The 21,694-nt window shown below is 50.2% G+C and overlaps 1 protein-coding gene across 4 annotated transcripts in view; it reads left to right on the top strand.

Moving 5' to 3' along the window:
- The window catches only part of GABRA3 (gamma-aminobutyric acid type A receptor subunit alpha3), a 72,424-nt gene that overhangs the window by 20,588 nt on the left and 30,142 nt on the right, over positions 1 to 21,694 (top strand). The window lies entirely within an intron of this gene.

Here is a 21,694-nt window from a genome sequence, read left to right as displayed (position 1 = left end):
TTGGATATTAGGAAAAATTTCTTCACATAAAGGGTTGTAAAGCACCAGAACAGGCTGCCCAGGGAAATGGTAGAGCCACCATCCTTGCAAGTGTTCAAAAACATCTGGATGTGGCACTTGAGGACATGGTGGTGCTGGGTTGGCAGTTGGACTTGATTCTCTTAAAGATCTTTAACAATGTGAGTGATTCTATGATTCTGTACCACCAGTTTGCAGGACCTTCAGCTCATGTTGGTTTTGCTTTTCAGTCAGTTTGCTTTGCTACAGAGCCTCTATCTTGACACCTGCTCAGTTATTTTTTTACTGTAGCTGTCACCTGACAAGCTCTTCCCTGTGTGCTGCTCTGGACACCAGGCAGCCACTCGGGCTTTGCTGCCTCCCGAGCTGCATTTAACACTGCTGCTATTGTTGCTGCTGCTGAGGTTCTCTCCAAGCACCTGCAGTTGTTTAAGGGGCTTCAGAAAGCAAAATAATAGTAGCCACCTTCCCACCTAATGCTTATGCCTTCAGTTATCGTGATATAAGGAGGCAGAAAAATTGGGGAGATGTGTGGGAAAGACAGATGTGAGCTGGGCTGAGGGAGATGTAGACCTGGGTGGTTTATTGGTGTGTTGCTGTGGCAGAGTTGACCCCTCTCAGATGCTGACAGCTGTGTGTCACTGGGGCCTCTGAGGAGATGTCCCTGCCCTGCTCTGAGCTCTCCTGCTTGGCTGCAAAGGTGTGCTGCTGGATCACAATCTGAACCCAAAGCTGGAGTCACCATGTGCTCTCCTGTTTTCCGAAGGTCCCACTGCCAAGAGAGGTTGGGAACAAGCTTTCCTGGGCTCTTGCATGCTAATGGGGACTCTGGTGTTATAGTGCTAGCCTGGAATTGCACCCTCCCTTGCTCAGAACAGCTTTGTTGTCCCTTCCCAGCCCCCAGCCCACCTCTGTGCCACAGCCCTCTGCCCTGCACCTGTCCAGGAGTACTCTGATCCCAAGCAGAGACCATGCAAAGCCTGGGGAAGAAGGGTTTCTGCAGTGAGCATCCTCATCTCTGATGCTCTGCCACGCTGCAGGACCCAGGCAGGAAAGAGTTACTGTGTCTGCATAAGCAATCCATCAGTTTTATTGCTTTTGTTGCTTGTTTCTTTCCCCCAGAATTAACTGTGGTCCCACTAATAGCTTTGCTTCCTCAAGTCTCCCCGATGGCTGTATTGATTTAACTGAAATGAGTTCTGAAAGGGGACTGAGGGGGCATTTATGTTCACCGTAGGCTCAATTGCAGGCAAACCCATGCAAAGCATTAACAAGAGGACTCCCAGGAGCCCCTTGCTGGGAAAGTTAAAACCTTTCTTGGAACATCTTTTCTCTGTTGCTTTAGATCCTTTAACAACGTGCTTAACATAATAAATTGCCTTTGCCTGAACCAGCCACTGTATGTTTAAAGACTGCTTTCACCTCTGGTTTCCCCTGGCAGAGCAGTCCTGTGGGCCCAGATGGGAGGTTTTGACAAGGGCTAGAGGTTTTGGGAGCTGTTGGCTGGCAATGAGTTGTGTTTGCACACGGGGCAGCCTGGTGAGCCGGGCTCTCCCCACTTTTAGCTGGACCTGTTTTCCCCAAGGCCAAACTTTTGGAGATCTCTCAGGAACAGAAGGACCTTCCCCACTGCTGCTGGTGGCCAGAGGAGCAGAAATGGTCCTGCTGCAGCCTCCAGACTTGGGGGTTAATGGAAGAGCCTGGGGTGATAATCAGCAAGAGGTGGGCTCCTGCTGTCCAAGGCTGTGTGAGATCTGTGAGAGGGATTGCTTTGCTCCAAATTAGCAGCTGTGCTGCTCGGTGACTGACAAGGTACATTGGCTTTCCTGTGAGGCAGCACTGGGCAGTCCCTGGAGACAGACCCAGCACTGGCTCTCCCCATTTCCCTCAGGAATATCTTCCACTTGCTTTTCTGAAGATGTCAGGTAATGGCATCCATTAGTAGCACTAAAGTCCTGCTTTGGTGCCCGTGGACAGGGCAGCTGTGGTGTCACTGTGTCCACACACGGGCTGATGGAGAGATGAACTAGCCAAAGAAGGACATGCAACATCCCTCCTTGGCTGGTTTCCCTGCTCTGCATGAGACAGATCCCCCTGCAAATGGCTGGGACAGGCGGGGCTGGGAGTGCTGCAGCCCCTCTCAGGGCTGTGTGCTCAGTGCCTGTCCCCCACGCTCGGCAGAGCCGCTCCCCGTGCGCCGGGAACCGAGCAATGTTTGTTTAGACTTCGGGAAAAGACACTGTGTAAGCAACAGAGTGTTAATGTGGTGACTTCTCCCCTCAAGATAGCCTCTTTGTATTTATTTTCTTATCCCCTCTGTTTTCACCATCTGCTGCCACCCACTCTAATAGCTCCCATGCCAGAGCTCCTCTTCCTACCAGGATGCTGCAGACACAGACTAAAGCAAACCAGTGCTGAGGCTGCTTGGGACTTCCTGGTGCTGCTGAGCCAGGCTCCAGGTGAGGGTAATCCTGGGCCCTGCTGATGCTCCTGCCTCCAGGAGCTGGCTCAGGGCATCCTCTCTAGCTCAGAGTCCTTGCTGTCGTGAGGCAAGTGGAGGTTTATGAGAATACTCCAGAAGAGGAAAGGAGGGGGCCAGGGGAAAGAAAGTGATTGTCAGACTCCTCTTTTTGCAGTAGCACCCTGTAGCATTGGGGACACAACCACTGGTGTCCCAGAGAAGTCTTCTGTGGCTGGTAGAAGGTTTCTCCCTGTCTCTGCCAGCTGAGCCAGGGCTGGGTTCCTCTTAGGAACAAAGCTGAGCCTTTCCTTTGGCCTCATGACCACTGAAAGACAGTCTGGGCTTGGGGAAGGGGTAGCTGCGTAAAGGGATGATGTTACAGGACTCAGAGTGGGGGAGGAGAGGAAGGAACTATCAGCAGACAACCTGTGTTTCCCCTGGGAAAACACGGGGCAGATTGGTTATTAAGTCAGGAGAGGAACAGAAGTGGACCCTGAGGGGATGCAGACATCTGTTGCCATGGCCAACCTTGTAGGATAAGAAAATGTCCCGTGGAGAGAGCTTCTGTGGACAGCACTGGCCTCTGCTCCTGCTCTGGAGCTGTGCAGGCACACACCTCCCAGCCCTGAGGGGCTGCAGTGGGAAGCATCTATTTACAGCTCTCAGGTTCTTCTTGCTGGGGCTCCTGCAGAGCTGGCACACAGGGAGCTGTGCACCTGGAGCTTGCAAGAGTAGGAGAGAGCAGATGTGGCCAGGAAAAAGAGGTAGCACTGGCTGACAAAGGGAGAGACATCCTATACCCCACAGGAAGAGGTGCTCAAGGAGTGGGATGTAAGGGATGAGACCACGAGTGATCCTCCAAGACTGATGAACTAAAATACCCTGTGTGTCCTGGTGCTGTGAGGAGTGAGGGAAGTTCTGCAGTCCTTACACAGCCAGTGTGATGTCCAGCACAGTGAACACGAGGGGGGATGTGGTGGTTGAGGGTTTGAGGGTCAGTGATGCTCCCTGTGCAGCTGTGCCTCCTGTACCTTATTTCCTAACTGATGAAATTTGGGCCCCTTGTGCTGCAACTGAAACAGAGATATGTGAATGTCTGGGAAGGGACAGGAAGGGACATTTCCAGGCTTTTCCTTCCTTACAGCCTCAATAATCCTTTTAATATTTGGCAATTGAAAGTTACCAGGGGAGCTTGGGGAGGTGTGTGGGACCTTTCCACAGCTGTTTGAAAATCAGGGTAGGGTTTTTTCCAGCTAAGCCAGAGACTGCCTGCTTCAGAGGGCTGGGGATTCACCTGAGGTACACTTGGTGTAAGGATGAGGAAGCCAGAGGGCATCTGGAGCAGTGGTGGACAAAGTCTCTCCATTGGGCGACCAGGAAACCTGCGCTCCAGAAAACTGTTGGCCTTTTCCATGCACTGCCAGGAGGAGAAGATTTTGCCCCAGGGAAGAGGAGGCTAGAGTAGGCTGCTCAGTTCTCTAGAAGATGAGTTGTAAACTTCCTAGATAAGCCAATTTCTCCGACTGCAATTAAAAAGTAATTTGTACCATGTTAAGCCGGTGGGCTGGGATCGATCTGTGTTATCCCTCCTGGATGCAGCATTGCTTACAAGGCTCCTCTTCCTCCTCTCCTCCACTGCACTGCTCTTTGTGGCTTGGTGTCAGCATCTCCCTGCCCACACTGGGCTCAGTACAGACACCCTCGGGGTCAAGCAGGATTTGGTGCAGTCAGGGTCTGCTGCTCACAAAAGGACTCAGCTCAGGGTTGCCTGACATGGGCCTATAGTGCCTTTTATCTGGCCTCACTGTGTCAGTTCTGTCTTGCTGATGGTTTTGATCTTTAGCCACCTGTTAATATTTATCCTGCTGTCGTATTCCCTTTATTCTTCTGTAAGTGGAGTGCACCTCAGTTGGAGCTGTTCTTGTCTCTTCTTTCTGTGGTGCAATGTTTCTTCCTGCTTTTTTTAATGATGGTGTAGTTTGGCAGGATGGCTTCTGAGCAAGTAAGAAACATCTGTATCCCTGTCTTGCCACGTCTATCTCACCAATTCAAGTGCTGATGGGCCAGAAGTTTTGGACTTTGGTTCAGAGAGGCTTCCTTTATGTTGAGACTTTCTGGGGCAATGCCTGATGTGTTGCACCTCAGTGCACGTGTCATTTTGTCCTGAGCTCCTCCTTGTCTGCTACTGTGTGAGCATTAAAGCAGAGGGGCTGAAATATTCACAATAATAAATTCTAGAATTGCCTTTCTGTTCCTGGTCTCTGGGCAGAAGCATTGGGCACTGCCTGTGCTGTGGGGACACCTGAGTGGCAGTGGCAGAATCCTGTCCCACTCCCTGCTGCAGCAGAGCTGGTCCTCAGGTGTCCCTGCCTCGGGCTGCTCTTGAGATCTTCATTTTTTTTCACCTGTGCCTGATGAAGCTGGCTGCAGTCTGTCATAAACATTACCTAGATCTGCTGTTTGTGTGAGACAAACATTAGATGACAAACCCAGTGGTCCTTTGTGGTTTGTTGTGATTTCTAGGGTTTCAGGACTGTGTTTCATCTGTTTTTCTGTCTTAGTGTTCCACTTCTCCCAACTTCTCATCTCTTTTCTCTGATCTGACTTCATTGATTACTCCAGGGAGGAATTTGATCCTTAGAAAAAAAATCCATGTCTTATCTCAGATTTTTGTCTTTGTCTGAGATTCCTTGATGAGTTTTAATTTGGAGCTGAGGCATTGCCTGAACAGCATTTTCTTCTGTTTACCTTTCTGGGCAACAGGGACCCTGCTCTGTCTCGTCAGACTTCTGAAGTTATCTGTGAACAAATTAAAAAAAGGTTGTCTTCCCCTCGGGGGCAGCTCTCCAAAGGCAGCTTTGCCATGGATTTGCACAGCCCTGGTGCTCTCCTCTCTGATGCAGAACTCCCAGTTGTGTTGCTGGTTAAACCCGTGGTGCACAGCCAGAGGAAGCTCTGTGTGGAAAGGCTGGCACACGTCAGGAGGCGAGCGAGGAACGCGGGCTGCTGTGCCTAAGGGGGAAAGTCTTCTCTTCAATAAGTGATGAATGTGCTTGGGGCAACAAGCCCGTATCAAAGCTTCAGGGATATCACAAACACTCCAGAGGGGTCAGGAATGCACTGTGAAGAGGGATTGATAGCTTTGGGTGTGAAACCAGCCCCTGGGCTTCGGGTCAGCACCGGGTCCCTCGGGGGCACTGCAGTGTCACCGCAGGGCTGTGAGGGGGGCACCACAGTGGGTCCCTGCCCGGCCACCCTCCCATGGGCCAGTTGTGTGGCCAAAGTCCATCACCTGCTGTCCTTGGGCCACTCCTGGGCTCTCCAGAGAGGCCCAACTAAGCCCCCAGGCTGCAGGGCTGTGAAGGGGAAGGTGTTTCTCGTGCTCCCTTGGATGCCTTTTTTCAGCTGGTGCCTTCGTTTGCTGAGTGTGCTCCCAGTGAGGAGACCCCCCAGCTGCTGAACCAGCCCTGTATCCACACATGTAGGCAAGAAGATTTTTCCCCAAAGGGTGAGAAATTCTTCTAGGAAAGTGAAGAGCCATCTGGAGGAATTTTTGCCCCAGTAACTTCTACTGGAGTGACACCTCAGAGCCTCAGTGCTTGCTCAGACACCTGCAGTGAACCAGTGCAAATGTTGGGCAGCTGATCCTGCCCGAGGGGAAGCTGGTGGGTGCATGTTGATGTTTGTTTATAATGACTTTGGAAGGGGAGAGCTGATGTTTCAGCGTGTTGAACATGTGTTAGATGGTTTTAAGAACATTAGTAGATGATGTTATAGATGGCTATAAACTGCTTGTGAGGATGTCTTTATTGATCTGTTGGACTATGGCAGCTACTCATTTATTAGTTTCCATTCATTTAGTCCCACGTAAAGGATTTATAATGTGTCTTTGATATGGATTGTGAAATAAGATTTTTTTTTTTATTGGGCGTTTTAGAGTTTGAAAACAACTTTAATTGGTTTATTCTGGGAAGCTGATGGTGAAACAACTGGTCAAATATTGAGGAAACAGCAGTTCTTTTATTCCTTGAGCTAGAGGATAAAATGTTTGCAGCAGTTTGTGTAGTAATACAGAGGCACTGATTATGTCTGATGAGGCAAAGTCATTGATCGTGTTGGTGCTGAATTTCAGCCCTGATCCATCTGGAAGAAGCAATCACATCTATCTGAGCCCCCTGTGGAGGGGGGGATTAATGCTGCTGATTCAGACCTGTTAGCTTGTTAATGCTGTTCCATTTGTTTAAAGGTTATTGTTTGATTAAATAAAAACATTGGAGTGTTCGTGAGGCTCTGGAAGACGCATGGGGCTTTGGGGAGTGAGCTGCTGCAAGACTCTGAGGCTAAATTGTGCAGGGTCCCTTAACAAATTACTACTAAAAGGCAGAGAGAAATACTCATCTTGTTGCAGTAAATGGCAAAACTCTCACCTGATGGGGCAGGAGTTTCATGTAATGATTTCTTGGTGTACTCACCTGCAGCTTTTTTAAAAAATCTGCCTCTGAATGATGTACTGCTAATATTTATTAAAAAAAAAAAAAAAGGAGTGCTTCTGGAGTACTGGCAATTGTAGGCAAGGAGTATAGCCTAGAGAGAGCTTTTAATCTGCAATTTGCATTGTGAGAAAAGGACACCCCGTTCACTTTACCTTCTGGAAGAACATAATTCAAACCAAACTGTTGAGAACAACAGGCATGGAAAAAGAATATGACTTTTTTTTTTTTTTTCTTCCCCCAAAATCTGCTGGAAAATCCTGTTGATGACAAAGCTCAGACTGCATTAGTGGCTGGAATGATTCATGACTGGAGCAAAATAATAAATTGTGTCTCAAGAGTCGAGATGCTATTTCAGCATCACCAAAACCGTTTCAGACGGCCCTGGTTTGGAAGGATCAGTTCTGACACAAAAGACTTTGTTGAGGAAAGGATCTGAGGACCGAAATAACGTCCCCCAAACCACAACCATTTGGTGTGTGCAGCACCAGAGCCTCTGTACAAGGCTCTCTGCATCCTCCTGGGCTCTTGCTGAGGAAGTTGTTTGTATCCATACAGGCCAGATCAGATTTCTTGCAGTCCTGCTTACTCACCTGAAGACATATCTCTTGAAAGCTGTGGATGTCACTTTGGCCAGTTAAGGCCGCTGTCTTGCAAAAAAGAAAAAAAAAAAAAGGAAGGTGCAAAATCTTTCTTCCACAAGTTGTATTTTCTGTAAAGGGTCTGTTCACATGTGGGAATTGAATTACAGGCTTTTGTGCAGGAAAGATTAGAGCTCTTCCCTTTGGAGAGATGCACCTGGTCTCACCTGAGATTTTGAAAGAGCCTTTTCCTAGAAAAGGCAGAACAAAGGTCTTGTCTGCTTTTATGAGGAAGGGTTAAAGAACAAAAGCATGAAATCTCCTTTCTTCTTTCTCGACCAATCTAGCCATCATTATGAGAGAAGCTCTCTGATAGCTTCTCTTTGTCATGTAATGTTAATACCATTAAGTCCACTTTGGCAAGGAAAGTGATGTATAATTAATTTGCAAATCAGTAAAGTGGATGTGATTTTTATACAAAAGAGAAGGTCTTTGACAGCAGCAAGCATTGTGTGGGCATGGCCATGCTCGGGTGGCACCTCTCCTCTGGAGCATCCCCTGCCAGCAGTGACCTGGCACCCCCAGGTCCCAGGCTGGGCTGGTTCCCCTGTGTGTGTCCTTCTGTGCACACACCTTTAGTGGGTCCCCTTTACTGCCAGCCAGAAAAAGGACTGAATTTAACAACTAAGAGGGGAACCACGTGAGGCAGAGGGGTTTAGGAGTATGAAAGTGCCACTGGATATCTCCAGAGCAAGTTGGTTGAGCCAGCTGAAAGTATCTGTAAGCCTCTGCCTCCATCCACTGGTTTTGGAGGTGATGGTTTGGGGTTGTGTTTTTTTTTTTAAAAAAGCCTTAGGTCTATTGGAATTATTATTATTTTGATACAGAATACATTAAAAAGGGAAAAGGAAAAAAAATCCAAACACTATCTGGACTGATTTGTTCCCAGAAAGATGTTCAATTTTGTATGTATAATTGAAAGGGTCTAAATATAGCTGTATTAATATTTATGGGCCTTATGTTGGAGTCAATACAAGAGTTGCTGTTCAAGGCAATTAAGCTTTACCTTTTCACATGTAGGATTTCAGCTTTTGCAGATGACATTAGTGGTGTGACCTGCATCCAAGAGAGAAAAAACTAAAAGCATGCCATTATCTGTCAAATATGATACCCTGTATTTAATGCTGTTTGCTGACAGGCAGTTTGTCTCCAGCAAGGGTGATCTCTCTGGAGAATGGCTGCTGTCTTAATAGGGGGGAAATCAGAGGAGTCAGTAGTCTTAGAGGCTTGCAGGAGAACTGTCCCCACAGTGGATGCTGTGTTTGGGAGGAACTGAGTGACTAGACTGTCTCATGACATCAGAAAGTGGGGATTGCCCACCTCTGCTGCATCAGTAGCTGCTGGGGATGAGGAGAAAATTATTATGGTGACACTTCATGGATTCCATTTGTCCTCACACCACCCACACCCTGGGGCTGGGACACGGGAAATGCGACTCCTGTGAGGAGAGGGAGTGCACAGGGCAGGGAGGGCTGCTCGTGCCCTGCTCCTGGGCTGGGGCTGTCTGTGCCTGTCTGCAGGGCCAGTCACAACCTTCATGTCATTAAAGCACGGGGAGAGCAAAGCCTGTCCAGGGAGCTGAGCTGCTGTGGGGAGAGCGTGTGCACGGGGAATTAGGTCGAGGCTGTAACGATGCAAACAAGTCGCTTTGCGTTAATAACAAAGGCAAAATGATGATGTGCTTGATTTCTAAAGCTCTGCCTTTCAAGAGCAGGGTGTCACTGGGAGAACATGACAGCAATCCTGGCGCTGGGTGAATTGCCCTGCATTGCTGCTTTTTGGAAGCCGCAGCTCCTCGCTGCTCCAGTGAACAAAGAGCTGTTAGATGCTATAAAATCTCTCACTGATAGGGACTGTCTGAATCTCGCCTTCCTCCTAAATTTGATCAATGTGTCAGGTTTTTCCTTCCATCTGGACTGTGATGACTGCCTTTGGGCAGGAGGACAGCAGGAATGAGCCTCAGCTGGGGTTGCTCCTCAGTCTCCCCAGGGAGCAAGGGGTCAACCTGCCCTCCCCAGGGCTGCAGGGGGAGGTTGTGTCAGTGAGGCTGAGCTTGGTGCTCATCCCTTCTCCGAGGACTCACCAGTTTTGAGTGGGTGTGTTTCTGTTCTTTCACTGGTGTGTTGTGTATTTTGGTAGCTTGGAAGCCTTTTAACCCCCTTCAATGAGCATCAGGAGGATGCATTTTCTGAGGGCTTTCGTTAGCTTTGGCTGTTGGAGCACAATGGCTGCTTGAACGGGGAGGGAAAAGCAGATATCAAGCAGCACACGTGCCAAGGTAAAAATGGTGGCTACGCTCTTAGTGGTTGAAAATGAATTTTCAACTCCAAATGGTCCTTTTGAATCCCGTCTGGGGATTTGCTCCAGGCGATGCTGACCCCAGCAGACTGGTATTTCCAATTATGGATGACATTATCCTTGCCCGAAGGTGCTGGCTCAACAGCAAAGGAGTGTTCCTTGGTGTACCAGCACAGGGCTGAGTCCCACCTCGTCTCTATTCCTGAACAAGGGCAGGCCAAGATATACATTAAGGAAAAAGGAAATTGCACCGTTTAAATTTAAAAAACTCATTTAGCTAAAGCAGTGTAAGCGCCCATGAATATTTATCTGATGTTATGGAAGCGTGTGGACTCCCACCTACTTTATTAAATTGATTTTCGATAAAAAATGCAAGTGGAAGACGTTTGATTAATGGCTGGTGGGACGGTACAATTAATGTGAAGTCTGGAGTCAGCAAGAAGTGTCCCCTGAGCCCGTGTGTCCCTGCTCGAGGCTGGGCTAAGGAAACATTTGTGAACTTCTCTGAGGGACACCAGCAACGTTTACCCGTGTGGTTTCCCAGCCGGGGTGAACAGGAGCTGCTGTTTGGCTGGTGCATGGCTTTGCTGAGGGACACTGTCCTGACCTTGAAGCGTGTGGTGTTTGCTCCCAGTGTTCTGCCTTCTCCTCTGCTTTTCACACCCCCCCGAGCAGGCTGCACCTGAGAATTAAGCACAGCAGGGAGCTCCAGAGATCACGTCGGGTGTGAGTGAGGCTCCCTGGGTCTTTGCATTTTAACATGCCTGGGATTAGCTCCATCAGCCTCCGGATCTGCTCAGCTCCTGCCGATTTACCTGCTCGGATTTGTCTGCTGGAGGAAGGCAATTTGGAGCTGTAATGTTACAGCTCTATTAAAGATCTCCAGCGTGGTTTCCCGCCGGGACCCTCGCTGGGGCTGGTACCGCCTCCTTCCCGGGAGCTGTCGGGAGCTGGGAGATGCTGATCGTGGTGCCAGGGAGGGTCGAGGGCTTTGTGGTACCCGGGGTCCTGCTGGGTGGGGGAGCCTGGGCATCCCTGCAGGCTGCAGGGGCCTCCCTGTTCTCTCCGTGCCTGCAGCCTGAAATAGAAACTCTCCCCGGGGGTCCTGTTAAAAACCTTCGGAAGCTGCCGTGGGTGGGATGTTACATCTCGCCGCGGGGGATTTCTGAGCCGGAGGCGGAGGTTTTTGGGCTGTGATGGTTAGGCAAGGGCTGTGTGGGAACAGGGGCAGGCAGCATGCCTTGGTGTGGCAGGGAAGGCAGGAGTTAGGCAGGGACACAGCTCCATCTCAGCATCCCTCAGCTCCTGGAGCCCAGAGAGGTACCACAATGCTGCGAGCCACTGAAATGAGGGTGTCCAAATGACACCAGGTAACACCAGGGGCATGAATCCTTCCCCCAGCCAGGGTGGGAGCCCCAGGTCCAGGCTCCTGTGCTGGGAGCACGATCAGAGCTGTGATGTGCTCACCCCTTCCCAGAGGGCTCCTGGTGCCCGGGGGCTGCAGCCACATGGCACAGGGGCAGAGATGGTGCAGATGCTCCTGACGCTGCCCTCTGAGAATGGAGAGGCATTGCAGTGATGTCTCTTTTGCAATACTTTGGGGGTTTCTCTGTGTGAAAATGTATAATGAGGCTCTCTGCCTACAGAAGGGGGCCTGTGCCAGCAGGCAGGGGATGGGTGCAGATACTTTTGGCCTGTGCTGAGTTGGTTGGGCACACCCCTGCTGTGCTTGCACTGCTGGGGAGCTGGGCATGGGCAAGAGTGATGGGAACAGAAAGGAATTAAAAAAAAAAAAAAGGAGCAGGTGTTGGCTAATATGTATGTGGCAGAAAAAGAGAGGAGACTTCTGGTTGAAAACAGAAGCTGAGAAAAGACAGATTGGCAGGCAACATATTTCTGGAGACAGCTTTCTCCTCTGTAGGCTGAGTCACCTAAGAAACATGTCAATAAAACACACTTGCAGGCAGTGTCTCTAATAAATATATATTTAAGAGAGACATTTCTTCAAAACTTCTACTAGGAGATGTTGAATTCTGAAGGGATGGCATGAGAAATGACATCTCCAGTGGAAGCACGGGGTTGCCATGGGAACTGGAACGCTTTGAACACACATCACTAAAACAAGAAAACATTTTCCCCAGCAAAGGAAATTAAAAACTACATACATCTGGAGGCATCTGCCCTCTGCTTGTCTCTGATGGGAGCATCAGAGTATCATGCAGCATATCGTAATTCATGTAGTGGGCAGGTCTGACAATTCCATGTTGGTGGCTGAGTTTTTGTGAGTGATGGTGATAAAAAAGCCTTCCTGTCCTTGGGACAGATAATGCTGGCTGGGGAAGAGGAGATTTAGAGCCATAGAGGAATTTCCTCTGAAATGATTTTGCTCCCTGGGGGATAAAACACCAGCCTGAGTGCACGACTAAGCTCATCTTGCCTTGTGGGGATGATTCCACTGCTCCCAGGGTTTGCTGGCCCCCTTTGGCAGCCAGGCACTTCCCTGGGCGGCCTGGGGAAGGCAGGTGAGAGGGGATGTGAGGGAGGGGCACGGGATGTGTTTGGGGATTTATCTTGTGCTTCAGAGACTCTCAGTTTGTCCGTGCGACTCTGGGACAGCAAACCCGGGAGGAGTTATCTGCACATGGCAGTCTGTGCGTTTCTTTCTTTTCCATTGTGTTTATTTGCTTTCCTTTCTTTTCCAAAGCCTTTCCCGGTGCGTGGCAGCCCCGTGGGCAGAGGTGGCAGAGGGGGAAGCCCAGGCAGGGAGGAGAGCTTGTCGTGGCACACGACAGCCCTCCAGCATCAGGGGAAATGCTAAATTGACCGGTGCAAGGCAGTGTGAATGAGATCAGTTTATTTGTGCTCTGTATTGGCATTGCTGAGGAGTAAATGAGCACTGACCATGCAGCCAGTGACCCGTGCATGACAGGGGACAGACAGCTCGGAGGAGAGCTGGGCTCTGGCACAGCTCAGCAGCTTCACAGGCAGAGAGACCACGTTGGGGTGCATGAAGAAGGGAAAGTGTCTGTGGAGGTGAAGGATGCCAGAAGCATCACCGGAGGCACGCTGTCTGAGGAGCTGATTAAGTCCTCCACTGAAGGAAATGCCAGCCAGGAGCTAATGGATAAGGGAACCAGAGTGCAAATTACTCTGTTGCTCCCTGCTATGGTATTCTTTATTCTTGTATCTTCGTCTCAGTACCTGGCGTTGGCCTCAGGGGACAGGTTTAAAAATTAAATGGGCCCTTCCTCTGAGCTGTACAGCAAGCCCCAAGAGTCACTTTCTTTTTCTTTTTTCTTCCCTTTTTTCACACTACAGTCCATCATGTGGCCTGGCAATCCTCAGCCTGCAAAGCAACCTGGAACAAGATATAGCCAGAGGCACAGAAAGGCAGTGCTGGGGCTAAAAGGCAGATGGGGGAACTTAGGCACAGCAGAACTGCATTCTTTGCATGCTCAGTGCCAGCAGCAGTGGTGGGGCTGGAGCTCAGAGCTCAGCCTGCAAATCTCGTGCACTTCTTTGAGACACCTTGTTTATTCTTTCTGCCTCTGCAATGACATAAAATTAATGCAATGCAATGCAGTGTGTCTCATTTGATTTGGTTGATACTGTGTTCAGTTTGGGGCCCCTGACGACAGGAAAGGTATTGAGGGGCTGGAGTGTGTCCAGAGAAGGGCAGCAGAGCTGGGGAAGGTTCTGGAGCACAAGTCTGATGAGGAGAAGCTGGGGGAGCTCAGCCTGGAGAAAAGGAGGCTCAGGGGGGACCTTCTCACTCCCTACAACTCCCTGACAGGGGGTTGTGGTCAGGTAGGGGTCAGGCTCTTCTCCCAGGTAACAAGTGACAGGCTGACAGTAAATGGCCTCTGGTTGTGCCAGGGGAGGTTTAGATTGGGTATTAAGGAAAATTTCTTCACTGGAAGTGTGGTCAGGCTTTGGAACAGGCTGCCCGGGGAAGTGGTAGAGTCACCACCCTGAAAGTGTTCGGAAAATGTGTGGATGTGGCACTTGTGGATGTGGCTTAGTGGTGAACACTGATGGTGGTTCTGAACTGACAGTTGGACTTGATGATCTTTTCCAACCCAAATGCTTTTATGATTTTTCTTTGCAGTTGTTTTCTCCATATCAGTGAGTCTCAGGTTGGCAGTAGCAGCTTTGTATTGCACCTTTGTGCTTATCTTCTTCCTGGGGATCTGCCTTGAGCTCTGATGAATTACAGAGCTCAGTAATTGCTTTATAAATGCTTTGGATGTTACTGGCACCGATCTGAAGTTTTTGCAGCTCCTCTTAAAGAAACTGTGGCCTGTTGGGAAGTGATTTCTATTGAAGAATTGCTCTCTATTGCTGAGAATGAGTTAATGAAATGTTCAGTGATTTATTTTTTTTTTTAGGAAAGGAAGTAAGTCAAAACCTCCCAGGGCCAGTCTGCAGTCTCCCTGAGGAAGAAGCTTCAGGGATGCACTGTGTCCATGCAGGCTCTGGATAAGCCTGGTCTAATGACTGGCTCTCCCAGCTGAGTCATACACACGTGATGGGATAGAGCAAAGGCAGGAACCCCATGGCTGCTTTGTTCTTGTGCCTCATCTCATCTGTGTTTGCAACCTCAGCCACAGCACAGGGGCACAGAACCTGCTGCAATCTTTCTCTGAGGCTGCTGTTCACCAAGACCCCCAACCAGAACGTTGTCATTGACCCCTGAAGAGGAAAATTAACTGAAGATAAGGTCATGAAGGCAGGCCCAACCCAAAAGACAGCTTGTTTGCAGGTAACATGGAGTGATTTGCCTGATGCTGAGGTGCCAGTCTGGTGGTTTTGCCCTAATCCTATTGGTGTCTCCAGTGCATACAGCCATGCAGACATCCTGCGGGCCTGTGATCAGGAAAATTCTCCTGGCTTTGGTTTTATTGGGGCCACAGCTGTGTGTGCCACCTGGCAACACAGGGCTGTCTGAATGCCTTTCCCCTGTCCACAGGGACCAGCAGGGATTCCCTTCCCTGACTGCCTCTGGCTTAGCCATCAAGGACAGGCTTTAAGACTGAATAATGTTAAATTATGCATGCCAATTTACATTCACACATTTTCTCATTGTATTTATAATATATAACAAACATGTTTATGTAGCATCTCTCTTCCATTACCACAGGGTCTCAAAGCACTGTGGAACCTCTAAAAGCATGCTCCTACATACATATTCCTCCTCTGTCTTTATGGCATCTGAGGGTGTCCTGAGTCCTTAAAATAGTAACGACAGTAGCTTTGTTCATTCTGTCTTAGTTCTGTCTGTAGCAAAAATAGCACAGCTAATTTGTATCTCCGTTTGTAGTCTGTATGTGTGAGAATGAGGGGTGTGTGTAAAGCCTCCATGACTGCACACCCTCCAGCAGCTGCTGCTTCTGACTCTTTCTTCTATTCCGCCTGGACTTGATATCAAGAACTTGCACCACATCCTGATTCTAACCTCTGGATGTGGATTTTATGTCACTTAACGTGGTGATAAGAGTATGTGCATGTGGATGCCTGCACAGGGCGATGAGGGAGAGCTAAATTAAGCTGCATGTGCCAAATGCATCATTCTGTTGAGTCTTGTAATAGGAGCCCTGGCTAAAAACCCGATGGTGTAAGGCTTATCAGATCCATCTTTCTGCCTTTTGTCTTCTGTAAGCTTTAGAGCCTGTTGGCTGACAGAAGGGTAGATATCTCAGAGATTTTAAGTCCCTGCAAGATTTGTGGAATTATGCAGCTGAGTGGAAAAAGACCCAAAGTAGAGAGAGGTAACTAGGTGGGATCAACTGGTGTTAGGCATCAGAAAAACAGGGAGGAAAAGATGATCTGCAGGAAGCAGGGTGTGGTGGTTCCACTGCTGGTAAAACAGCATCTCTCCTAAACTGTTCTGCTGGATAGAGCTCTAACCTGCATCCCCTACTCTTGACAAATGTGAGAAAATGCCTTTCACCAGCATGGGGGGTGTGTGAAAACCTTATAGCACCTTCTCCAGCAACGTGTGGATTTACCTACTGTGCCAGATATGTCTGGAGCCCCCTTACTCCTCCTGTGTTGAGACAAAGGGGCAGTGCAGCCTGCTCAGTGCAGCAAGGTCAGACCAGAAAATTGGGCTACCCTGGGCTGTTATCCCCAGGGAATAACAGCCTGTGCTAGGGAGGGAGTGCAGTTTCTCACCCGAAAGGCACAAGCAGATGCCCTGTGTGCCTCTTGGCAGTGTGCTGGAAGCAAGGAGGAACAAGGTGTGTCTGACTCCTCTGCTTCAAGCAGTAGTTGTGCCTTGATCCAAACTCCATAACCAACATGTCGTGTGGGTGTAGGGAGAGCTCAGACCCAGATCAGAGCCACGAGCACAGGTACAGCACATTGGCAGACTCCTTAAGGATTTCTCTTCCAAGAACTGAGCTGATCTTCCCTATGGAACCTGAGGAGTTTGAGCCTAGGAATTAGACATCCATCAGTGCATGACAGTGTGCCACAGATCCTAGACAACCATACTCCAGTGGTGACTGGGTCACTTCTTGGTGCTGCACCTGGTTCCTGCAGAGGACATGGGATGCAGTCATATTAGCACACTGCCTCTGCAGCATGCTGTGTGAGACAGGGAATAAATCTCTCCATTGTTTCAGCTCTCTGTGGCCCTGCTAAGAAAGGGAGCCAGGACAGCGGGCTGTCTTTCTGAGGATTTCACAGACATCATCTCACTTCATCTGCACTGAAGAATTAAGAACATGTAATTGTAGACCATGCTGATCTCTCTCATCACGTGGGAGTGGCTTTGTTGTTGGCTGTCTCTTGAGAGAGCCCCTGAAATTATTTTTGAACCGCTTCCTCTCCCCGTACTGGAATATCCAAGTTGAGAGGAGAAAGGAGAGAAGCACAGCTGGAAGTGCCACCACATGCATATCTGTGTTTACAGATTGGATGACTTCTCACTAGTCTGGCTGGAGGACATGCAATTGTACAGACACTGATGTGCCTTCACACCAGAGAGAAGGTAGTAATTAATCACCATGGCTCACAGAGCAGCAACTTGGGAACTGGCTGTACAGCAAATGCTGGCAGTTCCAGGGGATTTAAACAGCAGCAGTGGGTGAAAAGATGTCTTGGTACCCCAGGATTGGGGGAACAGGCTTGCTGCTTCCATGGAGAGCAGCAGACAGCCTTGTTTCCCCTGTAAATGTGATGCCTTTTTGGTCACAACCCTGCAGGAGTCACTGGGAGCGTAACTGAGTGGGTCAGATCTGTTACACAGACCCAGTTATTCTGGAATCAAGCAAATAGCCAAGGAAAACTACATTAGACAAATAGTTCGTGACATGGCAGAGCTAGAAAAGGATCCGACCCAAAGGTCTTGTTGGCAATCCCCTGCAGGCTCTTACTCACCCCTGCTTTTGCTGAGATGAGACATTTGTTTCAGACATTTATATATTGTTTCTTTCCTTACTATGTGGTTTATTTTGCAGAGTACAAATTTCCCAGTGCTCAGTCCTTGGCTGACCCCACTTTGCAGTGGATGAGCATCCCATCATCTTTAACCACGTTGTCCCAGGTGGGAGCATGAGGCCAAGGCCAGCCTTCATCCATGGGACTGTGGTCATCCTCATCTCTGTGCTCATTAGAGAGAGGCAGATGCCATCAGAGGCAGTGAGGTCTGGGTGGGCTGAACTACCTGTGGGATTACCCTCCCCCCATAGACAGAACGGGGCCAGTGGGGTCTCTGCTGTGTCTTGATGCTTCTGCCCAAGTGAGTTTTCCTGGAGATGCTTTGCTATTTTAGGTGGTTCAGGGGATTAAAGCCGATGCTGCTTTTAGCTCTGTCTGGCCTGTGAAGGACTGGGCCAGCTGCCAGCCCTCCTGGTGACACTCCTGGCCCTGTTCTCTGCCATTTGGCATTGACAGGACCAAGACACCCTGTGTATGTTCTTGCTGCCTCTTGTAAGAAGAATATGTACATTCTGCTGTCCACTTTTGGGAAAGATGCCTAGGCTGAGCTTGTCAGACCAGGGTGAATGTCTGTGAGAGGAGATTTGGCTTTTGCTTCTGAGCAAGTGATTTCATATACAAGGGTGCTGAGGCACTACAACAGCCAAACCACGTCTGAAAATATGTATGTTTTCTTTGGGACTGGAGTTTGAAGAGGTTGACTGTGACTTCTCCATGTGTTGTCTAAGAGCCCTGAGTCAAAAACAGCTGAGGAGAGAGAAGGAGTGGTGCTGAGACCTGCCCACAGCTCTGCACTCCAGCTCTGCTCTCCGTTTCGTAGAGGCTGGAGGAAATGCCAGTACATTCTTAGGTTTTTTTGCCATCTCTCTTCCCCAGCCTTCCCCTCCTGACCCAAGTAAAGCCTCTGTTCCCAGGATACCAGGTGTGGGAGCATCCCAGGTGCAGCAGGGATGTTTGTGGTCCTGACATGGGCAGTAGCTTGTGCTGCCTTGTGGCCTTTGTGTGACAGGAGCTTTGTCAGTGTCCTTGGAGTCAGCTTTGTCCCCTGGCTGGGCTGGACAAGCCCAGGAGGCATTAACAGCACTGCAGTGATGTTCACTGAAATGTTTCCTTCTCTGCTGCTATTTCTGAGCTCCCCAGCAAAAAAAACTGAAAGAAAAGCAACTCTAATGTGTGTGGGATAGTGTGACTGGCCCCACAGCAGGAGAGCATCAGTGAAGGCTACATTAGGGGTTTCTGGTGCATGGTTGTTGATGTAGATGTCATGTCTCCATTCCTGCAGCTTGAGGCCATGGGGAGAGGTCCCTCTGCCCTTGGGCACCTGCCCCTCTGCTTGTGCCTCCCTGTCCTCTCCCAGTACTGGCCTGGCAGTCCCAAGGGCAAAGTCACAGAGACTTTGTGACTATGTGCCACAACATCCATAGGCATGCCACTCCCTTTCCATGCATCTCTTCCTGCAAGGGGGCACCACTCTGTTCCTACTTCCCAAAACAAGGCAGCCCCACAGGTTAAAAGGCCATCTGATAAACCAAGGTAGGGACTGGGAGAGGCAGCAGTCCTGGTGTGAGGCACTGAAGTTCTCAAGGAGGGGCCCAAGGGTGGAGTTCCTGGCTGGGGGCTGTCGTGTGCCATCTCTGAGGCAGAGGCTGCCAGGGGTTGTGGTGCAGCTCAGTTCCAGTGGGCTCATAGAGCTTGTAGCACAGGTCATAGGAGCCTGTTTTGTTCCAGAGGCTAAAAGTGGAAGGAAAATTAAATTCCTCCAGTGAGAGGCTGAGAAAATGAAGAATGACACACACAAAGATCTTTTGTGTGCAGCTACAAAAATTACCTGCTGCTGCTTATTAATTATCATGGCAAGGATTGGAGAGAAGGCATGAGGTGGAAGTTGGGAGCACAAACCAACTATTTCCCTTCCCAGGGATGCTGGGTTGGCTGGAAAGCACTGTCCTGACCAGTGTGCTCACTGTGGGTTACTTGATGTGGGAAAGAGGGACACAGGAACACCTCTCTTCAAGGTGACACTGCTCTCACCATGGGCTGGTGGGAATCCTTCCCACGGGATCTGTGTTTTTGAGGGGACACTGGGTAAGGAGACCTCATTGAGCTGAGGGTAAATATAGTTGTCTAAATGTAGGAGGGAGTTAAGGGGCACTATCAGCTTGTTACTGTCCTCCTTAGGTTGTGGGAGGATATTGGGCTAGCTGGAGTCTGGAGCAGTTCATAGGGAGCCCAGTGCAGAAACATCTACCTCCTGGAGCTGGCCTGGAGCAGACTGATGGTTTGAACCCCGGGGGCAGAAGAGCCTGAACAGCACTGTCCTCCTTTCTACTCTCAACCATGCCACCCTGCAGAGAGACACCACCACAGGCAGGGTTGTCACCTCCAGGCTCCCTTAGATGCCGGCACGGCCCGGGGGCAGAGCAGGAGCGCTGCCTCGGGGCGGTCCCCATCCCCTGGCTCATCCCGGTTATCTGCGGGCTGAGGCTGTGCATCCTCGCTGACGTCAGCGCATCAGCCAGGAATCCCCTGCACGAAGCCGCAGTGGCTTCGCCCCCGTTTCCATGGCGCGCATCGTTCGGGAGCCCCCAGCGCTCGGATGCAGGCACATCATTTCAGCTGGCTTGCGGCAGCGCCTCTGGGAACCCCCGCCCGGGAAACGGGACCGTGCTCGGCGCATCCCCAGCCCTCCGGGGCTGGAACGCAACCTGGCGAGAGCCGGTCACGTTCCGCCCGAGATTCCGGAATAAACAGCCCTTGCTGAGTGCGGCGGGATGTTTAACGAGAGGCTGCTCAGCCCCCCTTGTGCCCCCCACCTCCTAGAATCGCTCGGCTCCACAGCCAGGGAGGGGAGAGGCAGCGAGGCGGCGTAATTTGTATTCCAGCTCTGCTGCTGCTCCTGGTGCTTCCAAGAAGCAAGTAAAAATAGCACTCTGTCATTTTGTAAATAACAGCTATCTCCTCACAGGCCCAGGGAGTCATGAGCACTTAAAGAGGGGATTGCTGGAAGGGGGGGGGGTGTCTGCCTTGAGCCAGGGCCTGGAAAATGGGGAGTTGGAGGGTGGCACAGGGGAGGGCGAGGGTAGATGGAGTGCCTGAAGCACCTCAGCAGCAGCTGCTATTGCTTTACACCTTCTGCACACCCGGGGAAGCAACAGACCCTGCTGGTGTTGGAGCTGGGGGTCCAGATCTGGCCCCTCCACCCCGGGCTGGGAGGGACGATTGTGGTGTACACGAGCAGCCAGGCCTGGGGTAACTGATTCTTGGAGGAGAGGGGTAGCTTTTAAAGAGCAGGCAGGTGTGGGAAGTGCCATGGTAACACTGTGGGAAGGGATGGTTTGTTTTGCATTTGCATTGCAGATCTGCCCAGCTGTGGGGGATTTCTCCAGGCAGGAGCAAGGCAGCGTGGCCGGGCAGGCAGAGAGTGAGTTCTGTGCCTTGGGGGAGAAGGAGCAGCTTTGGGTGACCTGCAGCACCTTGTTGCTGCTCACACACTTGCTCCAGATGGTTTTAGAAATGTGATTGTGCTGAGGGTTGGGAATAAGCTGAGCCAATAAATGGGAAAAGCTCCCAGACCAGGGAACCAGCCTCAAACAAATGGCTTGGGAACGTGGCATGCCACTAGTGTCTCTAAATTCTGCCCGTGTACAAGTGTTGAACCTGAAAATTTCTTGCTCTTCTAGTTTCATGTCAGCTCCAGGGTCCTTTTTTGCTTTCCTGGTCCCCAGCAGGACCTGGGGCACACTGAGGCTCAGCAAGGTGGCTGGAAGGGGTTTGTGCAGCTCACCAAGAGTAACACTGAGCTGTCTTTAGGGCAGTATTGTGCCATTACTTAGGGCAGCCAGGGCTGGTCCATGCCCTTCTCCAGCTTCCTGCCTGAACCAAGTCTTTCCTTTTTTGTTTGCCTGATTATGAACAGGACAGCAGCATCCTCCTGCCACCCCAGCAGGCTTGAAGCCTTAACTTGTGCATCCAAAACCCTTTGAATTACAGGGAAGAATGATGCTAGGAAAGGAAAAGTGTAATTTAACATTCTGCAACAGATCTAGTGAAAGCACCTAACCCTATTTACAGTCCTTAATTATTAATCTTTGGTGAGGACTGGGCAAAACAGCCAAGCAGCAGGGTGAGCTTGTCTGTGGATTGAGGACCAGATAAGGATTTCCCTGCCGTGTCTCCCAGAAGAGGCAGGAGATGATCTCTCAGCTTTCTCTTGCTGCAAAAGTAGGCACAGTCTCTTCTCTTCACCCAGGCTCTGGGTGGGTAGCTGTGAGGGCAGGGAGAAGGGAGGCTGGATGAGTAGCTCCTGATTGCTCTGGAGGAGAAGATCTCCCAGTCACAGAGCC

The sequence above is a fragment of the Chiroxiphia lanceolata genome, chromosome 14 (genome assembly GCF_009829145.1).
Source record: "Chiroxiphia lanceolata isolate bChiLan1 chromosome 14, bChiLan1.pri, whole genome shotgun sequence".
NCBI lineage: Eukaryota > Metazoa > Chordata > Aves > Passeriformes > Pipridae > Chiroxiphia > Chiroxiphia lanceolata.
This window is presented reverse-complemented; position numbering and strand designations above follow the sequence as displayed.